Raw genomic sequence first — 21090 nt, forward strand, 5'->3', positions numbered from 1 at the left:
CATTTATCTTGTTGGTATGTGTCTGAACTCTTTCACTCTTTAATACAAGTCCAACTCAGGTCAAGGGCAACAATGCTTTCATGCAGTGTATTCAAGTTTTTCTCACATCGGAAAAGCTTCCCAGAATGTACAGAAATTGCTAAATTGAAAAAACAGCTATAGCCTGCACACCTTACATAATCATCAACACAGACCTGATTCTTAACACAATTATACTTTATTGCTTCTTAACAGAAATATTGTATCGGGAGCCTTTATCCTTGCTGGTGTTGGTGCAATACAAAGTGTAATATGATTAGTGCTGTAGTGCCAAGAGGGCTTATTGCTCCCTTCACAACTTCTCAAATGCACTGACAAGTCATCAATGACTCAGCCCCATGAGAGTGACGGAGAAGGGTTAGTGTGAATTAGCTCCCCAGTGCTGACCCGCGGTGACGCAGCAAAAAAAGAAAAATAAAGATGAAATAACATTAGCTCCACTCTTCTCATACAAGCCAGGGTCACTTCAGGCCATTTGATCAAAACTAACCCATGACCCATGGCATAGATAACCTGCTTAATCCTCTTTGACTGGATTAGCAGTAGGGGATGCATGGCTAAAGTTACAAACTAAGAGTTCAGCTTATTTTACATGGTTGATGACGGTTGAGGTTATTTAGAAGGCCAAAGTTTTCATTTGATATTACTTTCAAAGAAGTGATCATATTTTCTATTGTAGCTGGTTAAAGAGGATGCACTGGGTCCAGTGTGTCTGAAAACAGACTGATGTATTAAAAAAACGAAATCATAAAAAAAGCAGAAGTGAAGCTCGGATGATACATGAGCCTAGCTAACATCTCAGTTCATTTTTACTGATCACAGATATAAAGTTGTCTGTCTATTTGACAACGATTAGTTAGGAGCAACATGTAATGTAAACATGATTAGGGCAAATTAGATGTATTGAGAAATAAATAAATATATACTGGTTATCATTAGAACATTAGCTATCTATTGACAGTGGCACCTGAAGGGATAGGATATATATAAGGCAGCAAGTAAACAGTGAGTTCTTGCTGGAAAAACAGTTAAGTGTCCAGGCAAGGAACTGAGCAACTGCAATTGTATTGAATTGGACTATTGTAAACATGGCAGGTCTTGTAGGGTGTTTCCTGTGTGGAGTAATTATTCCCAGCTGCAGCTGCAGACCTGTCAGAAGGCCCATGCTGCCGCCTGTCCATCACTGAAAGTGCCTACAGTGGGTATAAGAGTAGTGGGAACATGGAGGAATTAAAGAGTGGTGGTCTGGTCTGATGAATAATGTTTACCTGAAATGATGTTGTTAGCTGTGTGTATTCTCTAACCTCATGACGAGATGCCAACAGGATGCACTGTGGGAAGAAGGTATGCAAGCTATGCAGAGAGACCTTGGGTTTTAGCATTCATGTGGCTGTTACTCTGACAGATATAAGCCATTTAGTCGCTGTTGCAAACTACAAACTCCACTTTATATTAACTGGCTCTTTCTAAAGTTTTATGCACAGTGCCACACAGCCACCATTGTTAAACAATGGTTTGCGGCACGTGACAGAGTTCAAGGTGATGACTCCAATTGAGGAACTGAAGGATGGGCTAGAAAAACAAGTCTGAACCATTAATGCTTCCAGGACTTAAATGATCTGCTGCTAACATCTTGTTAGTCTTCCTCAATACTCAGAAAAGATGCATAAGGGCTGCTAAATGCAACTATTTACATTAGACTCTACAGCCACAGCTCTGTGAGGTTATACCTAGGTGCAGCAGTGCTTCAACCTAAATACTAACATCAGCATGCCAACATACTGATAATGGTTGGGATAATCACACTGGGAAATTGCCCTTTCTCGTATGCAGTGCACACATAAGGAGAGTGTCTGCTGCAGACATTGTCTAAGAGGAAAAGTTTCATTAGGTTTAAGCATGGGTAGAGCACACAGAAGTATGACACAGAAAGACCACTCCCTGTTACATGGCCTCAGTTGGACATTGCGCAAACCTTTTTCCAATCAACTGAGGTACAGTGGGGCAAAAAAGTATTTAGTCAGCCACCGATTGTGCAAGTTCCCCCACTTAAAATGATGACAGAGGTCAGTAATTTGCACCAGAGGTACACTTCAACTGTGAGAGACAGAATGTGAAAAAAAATCCATGAATCCACATGGTAGGATTTGTAAAGAATTTATTCGTAAATCAGGGTGGAAAATAAGTATTTGGTCAATAACAAAAATACAACTCAATACTTTGTAACATAACCTTTGTTGGCAATAACAGAGGTCAAACGTTTACTATAGGTCTTTACCAGGTTTGCACACACAGTAGCTGGTATTTTGGCCCATTCCTCCATGCAGATCTTCTCGAGAGCAGTGATGTTTTGGGGCTGTCGCCGAGCAACACGGACTTTCAACTCCCGCCACAGATTTTCTATGGGGTTGAGGTCTGGAGACTGGCTAGGCCACTCCAGGACTTTCAAATGCTTCTTACGGAGCCACTCCTTTGTTGCCCGGGCGGTGTGTTTTGGATCATTGTCATGTTGGAAGACCCAGCCTCGTTTCATCTTCAAAGTTCTCACTGATGGAAGGAGGTTTTGGCTCAAAATCTCACGATACATGGCCCCATTCATTCTGTCCTTAACACGGATCAGTCGTCCTGTCCCCTTGGCAGAAAAACAGCCCCATAGCATGATGTTTCCACCCCCATGCTTCACAGTAGGTATGGTGTTCTTGGGATGCAACTCAGTATTCTTCTTCCTCCAAACACGACGAGTTGAGTTTATACCAAAAAGTTCTACTTTGGTTTCATCTGACCACATGACATTCTCCCAATCCTCTGCTGTATCATCCATGTGCTCTCTGGCAAACTTCAGACGGGCCTGGACATGCACTGGCTTCAGCAGCGGAACACGTCTGGCACTGCGGGATTTGATTCCCTGCCGTTGTAGTGTGTTACTGATGGTGACCTTTGTTACTTTGGTCCCAGCTCTCTGCAGGTCATTCACCAGGTCCCCCCGTGTGGTTCTGGGATCTTTGCTCACCGTTCTCATGATCATTTTGACCCCACGGGATGAGATCTTGCGTGGAGCCCCAGATCGAGGGAGATTATCAGTGGTCTTATATGTCTTCCATTTTCTGATGATTGCTCCCACAGTTGATTTTTTTCACACCAAGCTGCTTGCCTATTGTAGATTCACTCTTCCCAGTCTGGTGCAGGTCTACAATACTTTTCCTGGTGTCCTTCGAAAGCTCTTTGGTCTTGGCCATGGCGGAGTTTGGAGTCTGACTGTTTGAGGCTGTGGACAGGTGTCTTTTATACAGATGATGAGTTCAAACAGGTGCCATTCATACAGGTAACGAGTGGGGGACAGAAAAGCGTCTTACAGAAGACGTTACAGGTCTGTGAGAGCCAGAGATTTTCCTTGTTTGAGGTGACCAAATACTTATTTTCCACCCTAATTTACGAATAAATTCTTTACAAATCCTACCATGTGGATTCATGGATTTTTTTTTCACATTCTGTCTCTCACAGTTGAAGTGTACCTCTGGTGCAAATTACTGACCTCTGTCATCATTTTAAGTGGGGGAACTTGCACAATCGGTGGCTGACTAAATACTTTTTTGCCCCACTGTAAATGTCTATAAAATTTCAGGGCTGCAGTGCGCACGTGAAGATGGATGACGACAATGCTAAAATTTGATTTAGATGGTATAATAGTAATTATGTTTACTGCATTTAGCACATTTAGATAGTACAGTGGTGCACCAAGAGACAGACAAACATTGCCAGACAGAGAGAAAATCTCTTGTGCAAATATATCATGCAGTCTGCAGAAATGTATAAATACAACAAACTGATGACCAAATAGTAACTTGTCATCTTTTTAAAGACAACTCGATGATCTGTTTTTGCATTCTGCCTTTTGAAAGATGTCGTCAGCTGGAAAAGTAAAGAAATTGTGCTTGTACGTGACTGCAGGAAAAAATGAGAGAAAACAATGACTTGTTGAATATGAATCTGACATCAGTTGTGTCAGATTAAAGGAAATTGCCCTGATATGCAGATTTGTTAATACACTCCATTAAGTATACGTGTGTGTCTCAAGAGCTTCTGCCGCATCTTTGTTCGTTTGTTTTTTTATTTTGAGAGCTGGCTTCTGAACCTGGCAGTTTCGGTGCCTGTCTATTTATCTGCACTATTCTCCCTTTCCTGCTTTCCTGTTTTTCTTCTCACTCAGTGATATCCTTTATGAGTCACCTGCAGGTCTCTGCTGCAGAGGACTTCAATAATTACTCCAGAACAACTGGCCTGGCAGGTTTATTTATATTTCAAAGACTGGGTGTATTAAAGCGCCTTAAAAAATTCAAGGAAGGAAAGAAATGTCACAACATACCAAAAGAATGCGTAGATAATGTAGCATAAAAAGAATGAATAAAGAATCAAAGCAAAAGGTGAAAATAATAAAAAAGAGCAGTGAACACAACAGGTGTAAGGCTGGATTTCATTACATTTCGTTCATTTTGGTCCAAATACATTGCTCACGTAAACTGCAACATACCATCTATTCAGTATGCAAGCAGCATTGACTACAGTGATTAGACTACATAAACAATCACATGTTATAAAGAAGCACGTAATAAAGTTTTATTAAGCTTGTCTTTTACCAAACAGAATTTATTACACTCTGCCTCCATCTCCTGCGTCTACTCAAAACAACATCTGTGGAGGACGGGGGGTTTGATTTCTCCTAACCAATCACTTGAGCCCGGCCTATCAACCCTGAATTAATGTTATTCTAAGTACACACTGAGGCATAACCGTCTCAGCACACAGGTTTTGCAAGGGTTTAAAGAGTGGAGTGGAACGAAGTAAAACAGTTCCGCTTGTTCCTTCATTTCCTTCATGTCAATAGACACGCCTCAGGGGTGTCCAAAACACGCAAGCAATTATTACTGTAGCGCATCACAGATTGAGAACTCTTAACAACAACTTGACAACAGTATTAATCCCACCCATTGTGCTGATTGGCTAATTGTTGTACTGCCGCAATCCTGGTTGGAAAGATCGTTTTTTAATCGACAACTGCTTTTTCGTGCGAACGAGCTAGATGAGTCGATCAGTCACCTCGTTGGATAAGACCGTTTCAAATCCAGATAATTATCAACCTGACCATTTCCAGCTCTCATTAGGAAAAACACTCTGGTTTGAGTTTGGAAATAAGACCCTAAATCACTCTCAAGAGCTGCATAAACTAATCAGAAAAACCTCTTTAGGTATAAACAGTTGTGATGTGGCAACTAATAAGTCATGTCTTGTGTAACAGAAACAGCAGCAGAGTGCAGCTCAATTAGCATTATGTCAGGCAATTAGTGAGGAAAACCAGGCGTTCTCCATATTCTTCTGCCGCTTGGCTCCTTGAATCTTTTCAGCGTCATTAATTTGTGCCACACTGTGTTAGTTAATTTACAAATGGTGGCAAAAAGTCAGCCCACTGTAACAATGCAATTATCCATCATGGATTCCATGCACTTTAATTTGCTGCCAAACAATCTTAGATATGTTTTTATAACCAACTTCCTTGCCACAGCCAGTGATGATCCATTTACAGGCCATTTGATACCATCAGCTCTTCTAGACATTAATTAATAGGTACACTTTCCTAAGGTATTAAACAAAATCTCGTTTTCATTTTTGGGCAGTAATAGGAACCTCGGTGTACAGCTAGAAACTCCTCTCTACTACTGTACATCAAATACATCCACAGAAAAGACAGGCAATCCCAGTTCAAAGAAAGAGATCACCCAGTTTCTTTCACAGATGAAACCATGCAGGTAAAGCAGATACTGATGCAGCTATCTGGTGCTAAGAGACGGGTTATTTCTGAAGTTACAGGAGAGCAGCAGAAGAGTGATAGAGAGTTAAAAAAGCATGTTACCAATCACTGGAGGGTGTTAAGATCAAGCCCCGATTAATGTGATCAAAGACCAAATGTTTTTTGTAGTCTGTGTGCGTGTGCTTTTTTTGCGAGAGTTAGATACATGCTTCATGTTACGGCCCTAGCAGGGCCTCCTCCTGAAGGTGCCTGTGTGGGCGTGTCACACTACCTCTTCTGCCTGAGGTGCCACCTTTCCCTTTTGTGCAGCTGATTCTCGTCAGTAATCAAGGAGATTTAAGCCCAGGGAAAGGTGAGCTCTGGGCCAGAGTGCCATTTTGTGTGGGCCCAGCTAGTGAGCTGAGTGGCTTGTGGTGTTTCCAGTTAGTGAGCTGTGTATTGTGGTTTCCAGCTAGTGAGCTGCGCTTTCCTTTTGACTTTTTGCCTTACTGACCGACGCCTGAGTTTTTGTTTGTTTCTTTTATGGTGATAACGGCTTGTCCGTCTCTTTTAGTTGAATTACTTCAATAAAACTGTTTTATTTAACTGTTTTGCCTCCCTGACTCCTTTTTCTGACCCGGTCACTTTTGTTACTTCCCCCTCCCCGCCTAGACCCCTCAGGGGAACGTAACACTTCATGTTTCTGTAAGCATGTTTGAAATATGTGACATCGTACCCTTATCGATTCACAGCACCTTACTCTTGTTACAAAGTGAGTGTAACTGTAAAACACATTCATGGTTAGCCACCCGCATTGCACAACCAACAGAGACAATATTAAACATCCATTCTCTACACGTTGTATGTACTTGAGTGTGTCTTTGTATGTGTAAGTGACAGGGAGAGATGATTACTCAGGCATCGTGAGTAGATTTAACAAGTAAATTGAACACAGAGGTGGGCCGCCTCTCTGCTTGTTCTTTTGTTCTCTAATTGAATTTTTCACTGTGTGACAGTGTCACTGTCCACAGTGAAGTGAGTTTTACATTGGGTCGATCGTGGCTCAAGAGTTGGGAGTTCGTCTTGTAATCGGAAGGTTGGCGGTTCGAGACCCGGCTCAGACAGCCTCGGTCGTTGTGTCCTTGGGTAAGACATTTCACCCGTTACCTACTGGTGGTGGTCAGAGGGCCTGGTGGCGCCAGTGTCCGGCAGCCTCGCCTCTGTCAGTGCACCCCAGGGCAGCTGTGGCTACAATGTAGCTTGCCATCACCAGTGTGTGAATGAGTGAATGACTGAATGTAGTGTAAAGCGCTTTGGGGTCCTTAGGGACTAAGTAAAGCGCTATACAAATACAGGCCGTTTACCATTTACATTGCTATGAACAGAGAGGGTGCCGATCAAGAAAGAAGCTACCGCTCTAAAATTAACATCTCTAGGCTAGACTGAAATTTGCACCTCCACACATTCACAAGAAACCAACTAATTTAAACAAACTGTCAAGAAGAGTAGTCAAGTATCCAGCTAGAATTGTGCAGGAAGCTTATTGACCAAAACCCAAAAGCATCTGGTTGGGGTGGAATTGTAAAGGAGTATCTGTATACTAAAAATAAAATATATTCAAACTTATACACTAAAATCATCCAACAATCATGCCACTCTGGAAAAGAAGATATAAAAGAAATTACTGAACAACCCAAATTATCATGCCTATAATGAGAGTATGTAGACTTCTGTCCACAACTGTACTGTTGTCTTAAAAAAGTTTCTTTATAATATAATAAGTTTAATTTCTAACATAAATTTTAGAAACATTGATTTGCTTTATGTTCATGAGTAATATCTGAAGAACATTACTCGTACATATACATAAAATATACATAAAATATACCAGTTTTGTTCCTATCACAAAAATATAACTTAGATCCTAACAAACAGCTCAAAGTGGGTAAGGTGTGGCTTTTTATTGGGGAACTGCTTTATATAAGAATTTTAAGACCAATACTGATATCGATGTTTGGTGATGTAAAAATATAATATCGTGGCTGACATTTTTTATCCTTTAGATACACAAAAAGATTTCTCTAGCATTGCTTGAGTGTAGTTATTACTTACTAGTTTTTACTAAGATTATATGACAAGCTGGTTGTTGTTTTGTGGCATTACAAACACATGTTGCAACAGGGAGGTCCCAGAGAGCCCTCTGGTGGACAAACTGTAAGAACAACAAACCTCAGTGCATAGTTGAAGGGTGTTTCTTGTCTTTAATATACTTTTTAAATTTCATTTATAAGCAACTATAAATATAGATATATTAGCAAATCGCTAATATTGGTTATATTACCAGTATATCTATATATATATATATATCTATATCTATATCTATATCTATATCTATATATATATATATATATATATATATATATATATATATACACATATATATATAGGAGGAGATAGAAGCCACTGACATAAAGACAAGAAAGCTCCTTACCATGCATGAGGTTTCACCCCAGGTCCAGCACCCTGAGGCTGTACGCTAAGCGGAAGGAAGGGGGCCGGGGACTGGTGAGTGTCAGCACCACAGTCCAGGATGAGACAACAAACATCCAAGAATACATTGGGAAGATGGCCCCAACTGACCGAGTGCTCAGTGAATACCTCAGGCAGCAGAAACCCAAGAAAGAGGAGGGAGACGAGGAACCATCATGGAAGGACAGGCCCCTGCACGGTATGTACCACCGGCAGATAGAGGAGGTGGCTGATATCCAGAAATCCTACCAGTGGCTGGACAAAGCTGGACTGAAAGACAGCACAGAGGCACTAATCATGGCAGCACGAGAACAAGCTCTGAGCACAAGATCCATAGAGGCTGGGGTCTATCACACCAGGCAAGACCCCAGGTGCAGGCTGTGTAAAGATGCCCCAGAGACAATCCAGCACATAACAGCAGGGTGCAAGATGCTAGCAGGCAAGGCAAACATGGAACGCCATAACCAAGTGGCCGGCATAGTGTACAGGAACATCTGTGCCGAGTATAACCTGGAAGTCCCAAGGTCAAAATCGGAGATGCCCCCAAGGGTGGTGGAGAATGACCGAGCTAAGATCCTGTGGGACTTCCAGATACAGACGGACAAAATGGTGGTGGCTAACCAACCGGACATAGTGGTGGTAGACAAACAGAAGAAGACGGCCGTAGTGATCGATGTAGCGGTTCCGAATGGCAGCAATATCAGGAAGAAGGAACACGAGAAGCTGGAGAAATACCAAGGGCTCAGAGAAGAGCTCGAGAGGATGTGGAGGGTGAAGGTAACGGTGGTCCCCGTGGTAATCGGAGCACTAGGTGCGGTGACTCCCAAGCTAGGCGAGTGGCTCCAGCAGATTCCAGGAATAACATCGGAGATCTCTGTCCAGAAGAGCGCAGTCCTGGGAACAGTTAAGATACTGACCCGAGCTTGAAGGATAAACCACCCGCAGGGGCGTGCTGGGTGTTCATATATATATATATATATATATATATATATACACACACACATATATATTTATATTAATGGAATTAAGCTACAATTAACAGAACTAGTGTGACGCGACTGCTGAGCTGCTCATGAAAACATTCTTCAGAGTCAAAAATCTGATCTGAATTTAAAGACAGAGCTTGCTTTGTGCATTCTAAACAAAATTATCAACCACAGCATAAGCAAATTTCCTGACCTCTTGTACTGTACTTACTGATCTTGTATTTCCGAATCTAAAAATAAGACAAGGAGATGTGTGTCTACAATGCAACAGGAAACCTTTCTTTACCCCAGGTTCACAGCTCTGTTTGCCCCAAACACTGTAGCTAAGCAGCTGAAAGGCTGACCTCCTCTCACTAAGACACATCTTTTGACTCTGGCCATTTTCTCACCATTATGTTAAGCAATGGGCCTTTGCCTGCCAGAGACAGGAGACTAGTTGCTGAGGCTATCATTCATAGCACAGAGGAAGAAAGGATTAAGGCCATTGAGAAAGAGCAGGAGAGAGAAGGGTCTGCATCTTAATGCAGGCCTGAGTGTGGAACAGCCTTGTTATTAGGTGGCTCTCTGGAAAAAGAGCAGCGGCTGGGTGGGTGGCTGCTTGTGAAAATAACAACATTTGCTATCTAAAATCCAGTAGTTAGCACTTTTTCAAAGATCTTACCTCTTAAAATCTAATTATATTTTCAATGAAAAGGTAACTTTACCATTACATTTTGAATGCTTAACTATTTTGTCTTTAATAACGTCAAATGATTTCTTTTCCCTCGTGATTTTTCCTTCTCGAGGTGTGTAACGCTAACGCATTACAATCTAAAAATAGTTCACCACTGACACTTGTAATAGATGACTGTCTTTAAGAAATATCTCTCTTCTCCATTTGGCTGAGGGATACAGCAAATTATTTCATACAGCTAGAACAGAAATATTATTACAACACAGATCAAAAGACTTAGAATCACACTCAGTGACCAGCTACAGTCACCAGATCACCTTAAAGAAAACCGACTGTCTCTCAGTCATGTTGATCATCACATGGAAAAAAGGGAAATAATTCCTATTGAACACAGGAATTATTAATACAAAGACCTAAAACAACTTTATACATTTCTCATGGTTTGTGGATTCCTGTAGAAAGAAAAATAAACATCATGTTTGCTATGCTTCGCTGTAAAAAGTGTTCTAATTCATGCTAAAATCTTTGACTACTGATCGCACAAAACAGATTTTTTTTTCATACAGTTAATGGGCCTTTCCTGGCATCACACCAGCAATAGTAGCTCATCATGTTGTGTGCAGAATTACAACAGCCTGAGCGGTGTAGCTCCCCCTGGCCAGCCTGAACTTGTGCCAACCCCACTATCCCACCGCAGCCTGGCTAGCATGGATATTAGCTCCAGTGCAGGTGGAAAAGGGGCTTTGGCACTCATTCCTCAGCCTGGTGCCTCTGGAGAAGTGAGACGTAAGGTTTAATTAGAGTAGATAGCACGGCATTTTGGACAAGTAGGGGAGGCTTTAATTGATGTCAGAAGTATCTTACTTTGTGCGGTGTTGTGATTTCACTGGGGAAAAAGGGAGGCAGTAAAACCAAGTCTTTGGTTTAAATTAGAGAGAGTATGTTTGTAACAGCTGAAATCTAAATGTCTAGCAGATAAGAGTTTTTTAAAAAAGTACAGAAAACAAGAAAATGTAGCCCTGACACCGACATGATAATTGTCTAAAATTACACACAGTTTTGGTTTCTTGAATGCTGTGTTCTGTAATCAGCAGACAATGACAATTTGAATAGCAAACAAAACTTCCATGATCTTTTCTGCGTATCACCGCAGTTTTCTAAACAAATCAGGCCTAACTAATAGAGACTTTGAGCCTTTGTTAAGCATAATCCGGTTTTCTGACAGCACTCTTGCTAAAAAAAACACATCTCAAGTAAATTATAAAAAGAAAGTTGCTTGTCATCTAACATCTCACAGGCATCTTTTGTGTGATAATAACAGACCGGCAATAAGCATAAAGGTTTGTTTGGGATTTTCAGCATGTGCATTAATCAGTTTTGACTACAGCTACGACATACCAACTGCTACGGAAAGTAAACAAGGAAATAATGTGTGCGTGTGTGTGTTACCGCCCCAACACTAACGCACTCTTAATCCAAAACAGCCCGAAACAATGTTGCAAATAGATGCAGAGCTGTGATCTATTTCTAAAAAGGTTTATTGGGAACAAGTAGAAAAAGGAACACCAAGATATAAGAGATTCGGTTTCCTCTGAGGACCCTTTTTCCAACTGGGAGGAATGACGACATCTTATCTCTCCAGTGAGGCCATTTAAATATAGACTCCCGCTGCTTTAGCTGTTCCTACAGCGTGAGAGTCTGTTGATTTGCGAACCAGACTTCCTTTTACGTTGCCATCCTTGAACTTCAGCAGCAGTGACATCAGCTTTATGTCCTGAACTCTTCCTCTAGGAAGTCAACATAATAATTCATGTTTACTGCGCTAACATTAAAACTTCCATTTTAATATTAATCATCCCCGAGCCCACACGTTCAACAAGTCACAGGTCCCTCACGGCTCTCTGCAGAAACCCAAGAAGGAAAAGATTTTTTTGCCATCGTCACTCCATTGATGCAATATGGTGTAATCTGGCCCCCCTGACCGAGCAGATATTTAATACAGGACTGTTCTATACATAATAAATGGCCCTAAGCCATACACCGCTGCATCCTTCTAAAGCAAAGCTAGAAACGGCCTGCCCTTGAAATACCACCAGGGTGTGGAAATCCTATTCTGGTGCCCACTGTTTCCATCCATACAATATGTGACATTAATTATCTTGTTTTTGAGGTCAAAAGGTTCTCGCAAAGATAAACCCCCCCAACGACTCCAGAATAAGTGCAGGGTTATCAATAAATGACATGAAAAAAGGCGCTTTGACGCATGTTAAAGCACATGTGAGGTAAGTGGATAATGAAACAACATGGCTGAGGGCTGGTATGCTTCTCTCTGTGCATGTGTGCATGTGCGTGCATGTGTGATGGAGACAAGCGAGGGGGGTGGGCAGAGTGCTGCTGAGAGTGATGAGATGCGATGAGACACAGTTTGAGTGAGTGCATACTAGTGGGGGTCGTGATGGTGGTGGGGATTGTGTGTGTGTGTGTGTGTGTGTGTGTGTGTGTGTGTGTGTGTGTGCGTGTGTGTGTGTGTGTGTGAGAAAGTGGATGAGAATGAGCGAGAGAACAAGAGAGGGAAGATAGACATAAATGGCTATGAGTTAGCATGGCCTACTATTTTTTTTTATTACAGTTGAAGCAAATTGAGGCCACTAACGCAGCAGTTAGGCTGCTTTTCAGGTCACTCAAAAAGCTGTACTAAAAGGGTAGCTAGACCTAAATCCACTGTTAATTTGATGGAATAAAAGACACCGCAACCTAGTAAAGGATCAAAGCATGCTGCCGCACAACGTGTCGCTACAAGTTGTCTCATGTCGTCGTGTTACGCGTGCAGGACAGCCACACCGGAGTTAATTTGATTGAATTAAAAATCTTGATTACTGGCTGAGCACAGCTGGCTCTGAATCAGTTGACAGTGTTGCTCCTTTTTTAAGGTGCCAAATAGAGACTGCCATACTCTTCTTACTGTTTATACCACTCAGGTTGCCAAAGTCTTTAGTCAACATTGCGGATTCCTTTTGCTGAAAACATCATCCCTATCCTCAGTATGATGAGCTGGCTCTACTCAGCAATGCTGTGGGAAAAGGGACTGTTCAGCTCAGTCGGATGGGTGATTCATTTGAGTTTGTGGAGTAATTGACCTTGTAAATATGGAACTTGGGAGTCTGTGCTAAATCATTATCTCTGAATTAGCCGTTCTTCATTTTTTAGCACTTGAAACAGTACAAGCATTTACATAAAAACTAATATTTCATGAAATGTATGGCTCCCAGTAGTCATGGAGCAGGTGGCTGTCACCAACACACACAAAACTTGATAAATGAACATCAAGATTAAGGGACAGTCGGGCGTTTCAGGTTCTGTAGAAGCTGGTGGAGAAAAGGTTCATGATTTTGATAGGCAATGTGTGACAAAAAACTTGTGAATACATTAGATTTCCAGCAAGGCTCTTATTATAAGTATGACCCAATTATAGCATGAATATGATTATTTTTAAAGGAGAAACCATAATCAAGCTTTTAACTGCTTGTAAGAAGGAACTGTTAAAAATGAATTCTCAGACTTTACAACTATCTCAGTTGTATGCTATATTTCTATTCATTTCCATACACAAAATGTGAACAAATCCTGCAGATTATTACAACATAGTTAACCACTCGTCAAATGTCAGAGTCCAAACCCCCAATAAGCACTTCTGTGCCTGTCCAAAAAAATCACACTGAGAAAGCTGTGGAGGAGGAACTGCATCAATCATTTCAGGCACACATCAAAACATCCCACAGCCCCATGTTGTTTTATTTAACCACACAGAAACCAGCAAGCCCCCAAATCATATGAGGGCGCCTGTGAATTTTCAAGAAATAGCCTTTAGCCTGTTATGTCTTCTAAACCCGCAAAGGCGCAGTGTAAATACTGGCTCCAAAAAAAGGAAAAAACCAAAAAACAGCGTTTTGAATCAGCATGAGTCACCTTCCCACCCACTTTGGACGAAATGTTCACTCCTGTCTAACAGATTTGACTTAACATGTAAAACACAGAGAAATTCAGTGGGCGATACGTGGGCTCCTAGACACAAACAACAACAAGTAAATCAACAGTTTTAGTCTCTGTGGAGCCTTTTGGGTTTTTAAAAAAATGATTATTATTTTTTTTACCTTCGGGTGAGAGCGCTTCTGGGAAATTGGAGAAGACGACTTGGAGAATGTATCCGTGTTTAGTCCGTAACTTCCCGTGCAGGGCATCTGTTTTTCAAGACGTGCTGACGGCGAGGAAGAGGAGGATGGATGAAGGAGATCACACTTGCGAGCGCCGCTGTGGTAACTAGCAGTGACAGGCGCTTTCCGCTGAAACCCGGCGTGCCGTCCTTTGACGCCTTATTTGTCCGGTGAGTTTGTGTGCCTCTCGCGGGGGTAAAAGCGGGAACGCCGGTCCACCGTGGTCTCCATAACCGAGCTCTGTGTTCACTCTATATTTCTAAGCTTAAAGACGACAGACAGGCACATGAACAAAGAGACACACAGGCAGGTGAGAAGAAGGAGAGGAGGACTGCCTCTGTCTGTCAGGCAAGCGAGGAGAGAGACTGAGACGCTGCTGCAACCAACCAACAAACTCTAAAGAGAGAGAGAGGGGGGAGAGGGAGAGAGGCATAAGTGAGCTATTGACTTCTCAGTTAGCAAAAGGCTTTAATCTGGAGTTGTGTAATCCATCACCATGAAAACCATCTGCAAAGATGACTCTTAACTAACTACCATAATGGACTTATTGAGCGTTATATCCAAATCACGAGTCTAGCTAAAAACACTGGATTCGACATTTTTCACAGTTAAAATCATCTGCAAAAAAAAAATAAAAAAATTCAGCTTTTGGCTTTATCTGTAAACTCCAGCTGGGATAAAAAGGTAATCATGATAGGAAAATGTAAACTCTATCATGGATTTGAGGAAATTGTGGCTATTTACTGTTCATCAATAGTATGTGTGAGTGTTTTGAATTATTAATATCACAATGAGCTAACAATAAAAATGCAGATTTTCAGAATCATCCAGCAACTACTGTAAACTGAAATATCCCCCAATTTAAATGTGACAAAACCGCTCACAGACAGATTTAAGCAGTTTGTGGTTTCAAACCATAAATAGATACCAGTGGCCCCCAACAACAACAACAAAAACATTCAAAAATGCACGTTAGAAACCTGTCGTCTCTTATATGATAATGCAAAAGCTTTTTCAGTTGAGCTTTCCTCTGACAAAAGAGAATCAACATATTTACTGAGTCCCTTTCTGCGAGATAGATGTTCCACATTTAGGGAGATAGGGAACCATAATGAACAGAAAATAACACTGGACCTGCCCATCTGTTTTTATCAGGCCTCTCTTGCACAGGGAAAGTAATTAATTTTGTCGCCCTCTGTATGAAGTCTGTATGTTATGCAAAAAGAGTAGAGGCTGAAATGAAAGTGAGCAAAAGACACAGATATGAAATGATTCAGTACCATGGACAGCTCACGGTCTGCAGCCTAACTAGGCCAAACGCTGCTCTTGTTCTTGCTGTCGCCTTTGTAATTATGTCAGTTAATCTAAATTCAGCTCGGAACAGACTTATATTAAGATTAGAGCCATTGTACTAAAAAATTATGATGTTCACAAACTGAGGCACAAACTCTTAGTGTACTGACTAAGAAAGACAGGGAGGCACGGCAAGTGTGGCGAGACATCAGTGAAGATTTAGTCAAGCTAATGCACCGAGAGCACTACATGTTTATGGCTTTATTGTAGGCCTGTTTCCACTTGTCACGTTTGATTGCTTTTGTCCCCCAGGAGGTTAAAGCTGTGGAAAAATACAAGTGTTTGTTAAAAGGTTGACTTTTTACCTTTTACACACACAAGATCACTTTCTCTCTCTCTGTCTCGCTCACACACATGCGCTCACACAGGTAGATTAGCCCCAATTATAATTAGCTCATTAGTTTTCTCATTAGCAATACGATTACAAACTAGCACTTGACTTCTATTTCAGTCGCACTTTTTTAAAAACATTTTTGCCAAAGTTGATGATTTTAGTTTTCTTGTATTTGAAGTACAAAAATCAATGCGTTAAACTGATAGAAGAACACTGGGGTGATAGAGAACGCGGTTCTATTCCAACTCATCAGTCTCTCTCAGAGCATTTCTACACACTACAGAAAGCAATTTTCTCCAAAACAGGACAGTGTTGTTGCTTATTGATCACTTTTCCATTAGAGATCTCTCAAAATTTTTGAACTGAACTGGTAATGAGGTGAAGCCTCAGCCACTGTTCACTTGACACCTTTCTCCTGGAGCAAGAACACAGTCTATACACCAGGGTGCACAAATGATTGGCTCTGTGTCTTGGCATTTCTGCTGCCTTATACAATGAAGCTAAAGGGAGGCTTTCTGATGGTAAAACTCTCAAGATCCAGACCTTTTCTTGCAACACATGGCAGGCATTTCTACATGTGTTCTTGTCATATCTGCTGCAACACGAAGCCTGCATAATCCTGGCTCACATGCATTAATATTAAAGCAACTCCCTTCTGCTGCCTTTCTCTCTAAGCGTGTACTTCAGCAGCATCTGTGCTGTGAGAAGGCAATGTGAGGGAGGATTACCTGCTTAATTAAGGAACTTAGGCTTTGTATGTTAGTGTGAGGGCAATACATCAGGAGTGTAATCATAAGTAATCAAACACCATTTATTTAATCTTTCCCAAAGCATTCGCTTTACAAGATAGTGAGTAATTGCAACTTCTATTAGACCCTATAAACACATACACTCACCAGACATTTTATTATGAGTGCCTTTCTAGACTCTCTGGACTCTCGTTTGCCTTTTAAAAGTGGTTCATATTGACATGATAGCATCACACATGATAGAAGCAAGCTTCACATCAATGAGCTTTGTGTTATTGACTTCCTGGAAGCATCCATAGGAAGATGTTTACACTGTGGTCATAAAGGGTGATCGGCAGAAATACTCATGTAGACTGTATCATTTAAAAGATGCTCAGCTGGTACTAAGGACCCTAGGTGTGCCAAGAAAACAAACCCCACATTTTTTAATTACTACCATCAGGATGAACTGCTGAAACAAGACAGGATGGATCCATGTTTCATGTTGTTTAACCATCCAAATGTCGAAGTAGAAATCAAAATTCATCAGTAGATCTGTTGTGCTGTGCTGGTGAATTTGAGTTGCGCACCAGTTGGCACCTGCCGTGGTCGGTAGCCCGTCTGCTTTTTCTAGTTGTATCAAGTTGTTATTCAAGTTAGCACTGCCTTCCTGTTAGGTGGAAGGAGTCTGGTTCTTCTCCTCTGACCTCTAACATCAATAAGAAATCTTTGTCCAGAGAAGTGCTACTCAGTGGATATTTTCTTTTTAAACCATTCTCTCTAAATCCTACAGATGGTTGTGTGGGAAAATCAGCCGTTTCTGAAATATTCAGAATATTCATACCAGCCTGTCAGGTTTTTTTTTGTCCACCACACCACATTCAGTCACTTAACTTACCTTTCTCCCCCTTCTGATGCTCAGTTTGAGCTTCAGCAGAAAGACATCCTAACCACTGTCTAAATGCCTAAATGTAGTGGCTTCTGCCATATGATTGAATGATTTGATACATTTCATACACTACAGTACATTTAAGCTCCATGTCAATGTTTGAGGTAAACATGTCTGTTTGCAATTTGTTAATAGATTAAAATGAGATATAAGAACGTCACTCTGGAAGACTAGTAATGGCACGTCATAGTCCAACTAATAAACAGATGGTCTCTCTCTCTCTCTCTCTCTCTCTCTCACACACACACACACACACACACACACACACACACACACACACACACACACACACACACACACACACACACACACCGATTCTTCTTTAACATAAAGTTTGACACAGTCACAAAAAGTCAGTATGTTGCTGGTTCAAGTTGCATATGGGAATTAGTAGTGTCATTTCACAGAAACCAAGGGACCTTTCAGGACCGTTCACTCTGTTCCACGAACAATGGTGTGATTAATTAAGGAAATAGTTCTGTTTATGCATGATGTCTGCACCTGCTCATCAACGTCCCTGACAACACCAATTAGCTGCATGTGGTGTAAGAATAGAATTTGACAGCATATTAACAATTGGGAACAAAAATTGAAGCAGTTTGGATTTTTTGTTGGACCTGTTAATAATTAAAATATGACCTTCATCTTGATGTCAGCTCCACCCCCTTGCACTTTTGTTCTCACAAAATCTACCCACAGACAGACAGACAAAGCACCTGCCAAAATACTTAAAGCACTTTGCCTTTGTACAGAAGGCGTCACCAGGATCACATAACCTACATAAAAAATCTACATAAAAATGAATGAAAGCACATATTTATTGGTAGTAAATAGATTAATTAAACATTCATTCAGAAATTCTTTTGGTTTGAAGTGCAGCTTAAAAGCTGTTTAATAACAAAATTGGTTTGTTTGTTTGTTTGTTTATTTAGTTATTTTGGAATCATATCACTTTAATTAAAAACAAAAGCCTGCATACGAAGATGCTCTCAGTGGGGATGATTTACAATGTAAACAATGCCTGCAGTTTAAGATTTTCCCTACTGACTCTCAGTTTGGAAATGCTGTGACCAACCACTTGCGAGAATCTATCCATGCCAAACACCCATCCTCCTCCATGATTGCTCAAACACACACACACGTGCCCACACACTCACATTCACATGCATGCAGTCACACTGAGGCACCTGTCCACCTCTGCTAAATGTTCCCATCTGAACAGGCAGCTGGTGTCAGTTGCACATCTTTTTGCTCATTGGGTAATTTAATTCCAGATTTAGAGCTTTCTGCACCGCAGAGAGGGCATGGTCACCTAACCAACACACACAATGTGTTGGTGGCAGCACTGCTGAAGAGGATGTAAGCAGAGATATTAAATTTGTTTCTGTTAAGGGTCTTTCAGTTGGTTTAATAAAAATGCAGCTGCTACCTGTTTGTCCTTCATAGGGCTCATGGCCAAAATGGCCAATTATTTTGTTCAATATTGAGTTCACAGTTATTTCTAATGAATATTCATTGATTTCAGAGACATTTTTATTTTAGTTTTACTGTCATGTAAACAGAGCTTTGATTTTGCTTCAAAATAAAATTAGTGGTGGCCCTGAGAAGTTAACAAAGCAACAAATAGGAAAATGTTTCAAAATGGAAACAGAAAAAAGTAATGGAGCTCACATGTGTACATGCATATGAAGTACGTATGAAATATATGAAATCAACAATACAATTAATATAATAGTTTTTCACTCTATTGCTTTTGCCTCCACAACGAGTGTTAAATGAAACGCGTAGCAAAGTACTCGATGGCTGTGATGCGTCATGCATACAGTGCAGATATTGCCGCTTTGGAAAAAATAACTGTGTGAAGGGATAACATATCTTTAGCCCATTTTTCCTGAACCTTCATTACTCATCATGTTTAGTGGGCAATTATCTTTGATCAAATGGATTGGTTGGTGATTTCAGTTTGTCTGAATGGCTACCATGATGCGCTGTACAGACTGATTTTTGTGGACGTCTGAGCTGATGTTGGATGTTGGATCATATTTTTATAACTCTTTTTGAACAGTTTTATGTTTGGACGTTGCTTTAATTCCATATTCAGTTTGTTCCATAGTTTCACTCCATGAACAGAAACACAAAAGCCTTTTCTTGTAGTACGTACCTTCCCTGTTTTGAAGTTACAAAACCCCCTTAAATTATAACTTCCTTCTTTAAAAAAAAAAACATACTCAGAATATTACCTGGCAGTTCTTTATTTTTTGCTTTGAATAGAATTTGTGCTGTTTGGAATTTCACCAGATTGTCAATTTTCAATTTTTCAGACTGCAAAAATAGTGAGTTTGTATGTTCCCTATAACCTACATTGTGGATGATTCGAATTGAATTTTTTTTGAAGAGTAAAAAGTGAATGTTTTATAGTTATTGCCCCAGACCTCTGCACAATAGCGTAAGTATGGTGAAACCAGTGAACAGTATAGAATATGAAGTGATGTTCTGTCGAATACCTGCTTTGCCTTGTTTAGTACTGCAATGCTTCGTGATACTCTGGAATGAATATATCTTACGTGAGCTCTCCAGTTAAGTTTTTCATCTATTATTACCCCCAGAAATTTATTTTCACTGACTCTTTCAATAACAACACCATTTATTTGAATCTTTGCATTTGTATTTAAACTACTAATTCCAAATAACATAAGTTTAGATTTATTCAAATTTAATGATAATTTGTTTTTATCAAGCCAGAACTTCACTTTACTTATTTCATTAGTCATATCCTCCAATAAATTCTGCAGATCATCACCAGAGCAAAAAATGTTTGTATCGTCAGCAAAGAGAACCATTTTTAATACTTTGGACACTTTACAGATGTCGTTAATGTACAAGTTGAAGAATTTTGGACCCAAAACTGACCCTTGGGGTACACCACAAGCAATGTCCATACATAAGGAGCAACCACCATTTATTTTCACAAACTGCTTTCTGTCACTTAAATAACTCCGGACCCAATCTAAAGCTACCCCTCTGACACCATAACGTTCCAGTTTTCTTATTAACATATCATGATCTATAGTGTCAAATGCCTTTGTCAAGTCTATGAATAACCCAGCCACATATTGCTTTTTGTCTATGGAATTTGTGATGTATTCTATTGACTCTAATAGTGTCGATGATGTTGATCTGCTTGATCTGAATCCGTACTGACTCTCGGTGAGTAGTTTATGTTTATCTATAAAAATTTCCAGTCGGTTTTTAAACAGTCTTTCAAGAATTTTTGAGAATTGAGGTAGTAAAGAGACAGGCCTGTAGTTTGTGAAATGGTGTTTGTTGCCAGATTTGTATAGAGGTATAACTTTTGCTATTTTCATTCTATCTGGAAATCGACCAGTTTGAAATGATGAATTGTATGTAAACGGTTTTATAATAGCCTCAATGACTCTTTTAACCACTATCATATCAATATCATTACAATCCAAAGATTTCTGATTGTTACATTTTTTGACAATTTC

General features: G+C 40.4%; 1 protein-coding gene across 7 annotated transcripts in view; it reads right to left on the bottom strand.

Moving 5' to 3' along the window:
• The window catches only part of dlgap4b (discs, large (Drosophila) homolog-associated protein 4b), a 136466-nt gene extending 121826 nt beyond the window's left edge, over nucleotides 1–14640 (bottom strand). For 5 of the 7 annotated variants that reach the window (XM_076883875.1, XM_004545162.4, XM_012917545.4 and 2 more), the window contains exon 1: nucleotides 14161–14640. The gene's annotated coding sequence lies outside the window, so the exon portion shown is untranslated. The remainder of the gene's footprint in view (nucleotides 1–14160) is intronic. The other 2 variants (XM_012917547.4, XM_012917544.4) reach the window with 1 other exon arrangement.
• Nucleotides 14641–21090: the final 6450 nt, after the last annotated feature.

The sequence above is a fragment of the Maylandia zebra genome, linkage group LG5 (genome assembly GCF_041146795.1).
Source record: "Maylandia zebra isolate NMK-2024a linkage group LG5, Mzebra_GT3a, whole genome shotgun sequence".
Lineage (NCBI taxonomy): Eukaryota > Metazoa > Chordata > Actinopteri > Cichliformes > Cichlidae > Maylandia > Maylandia zebra.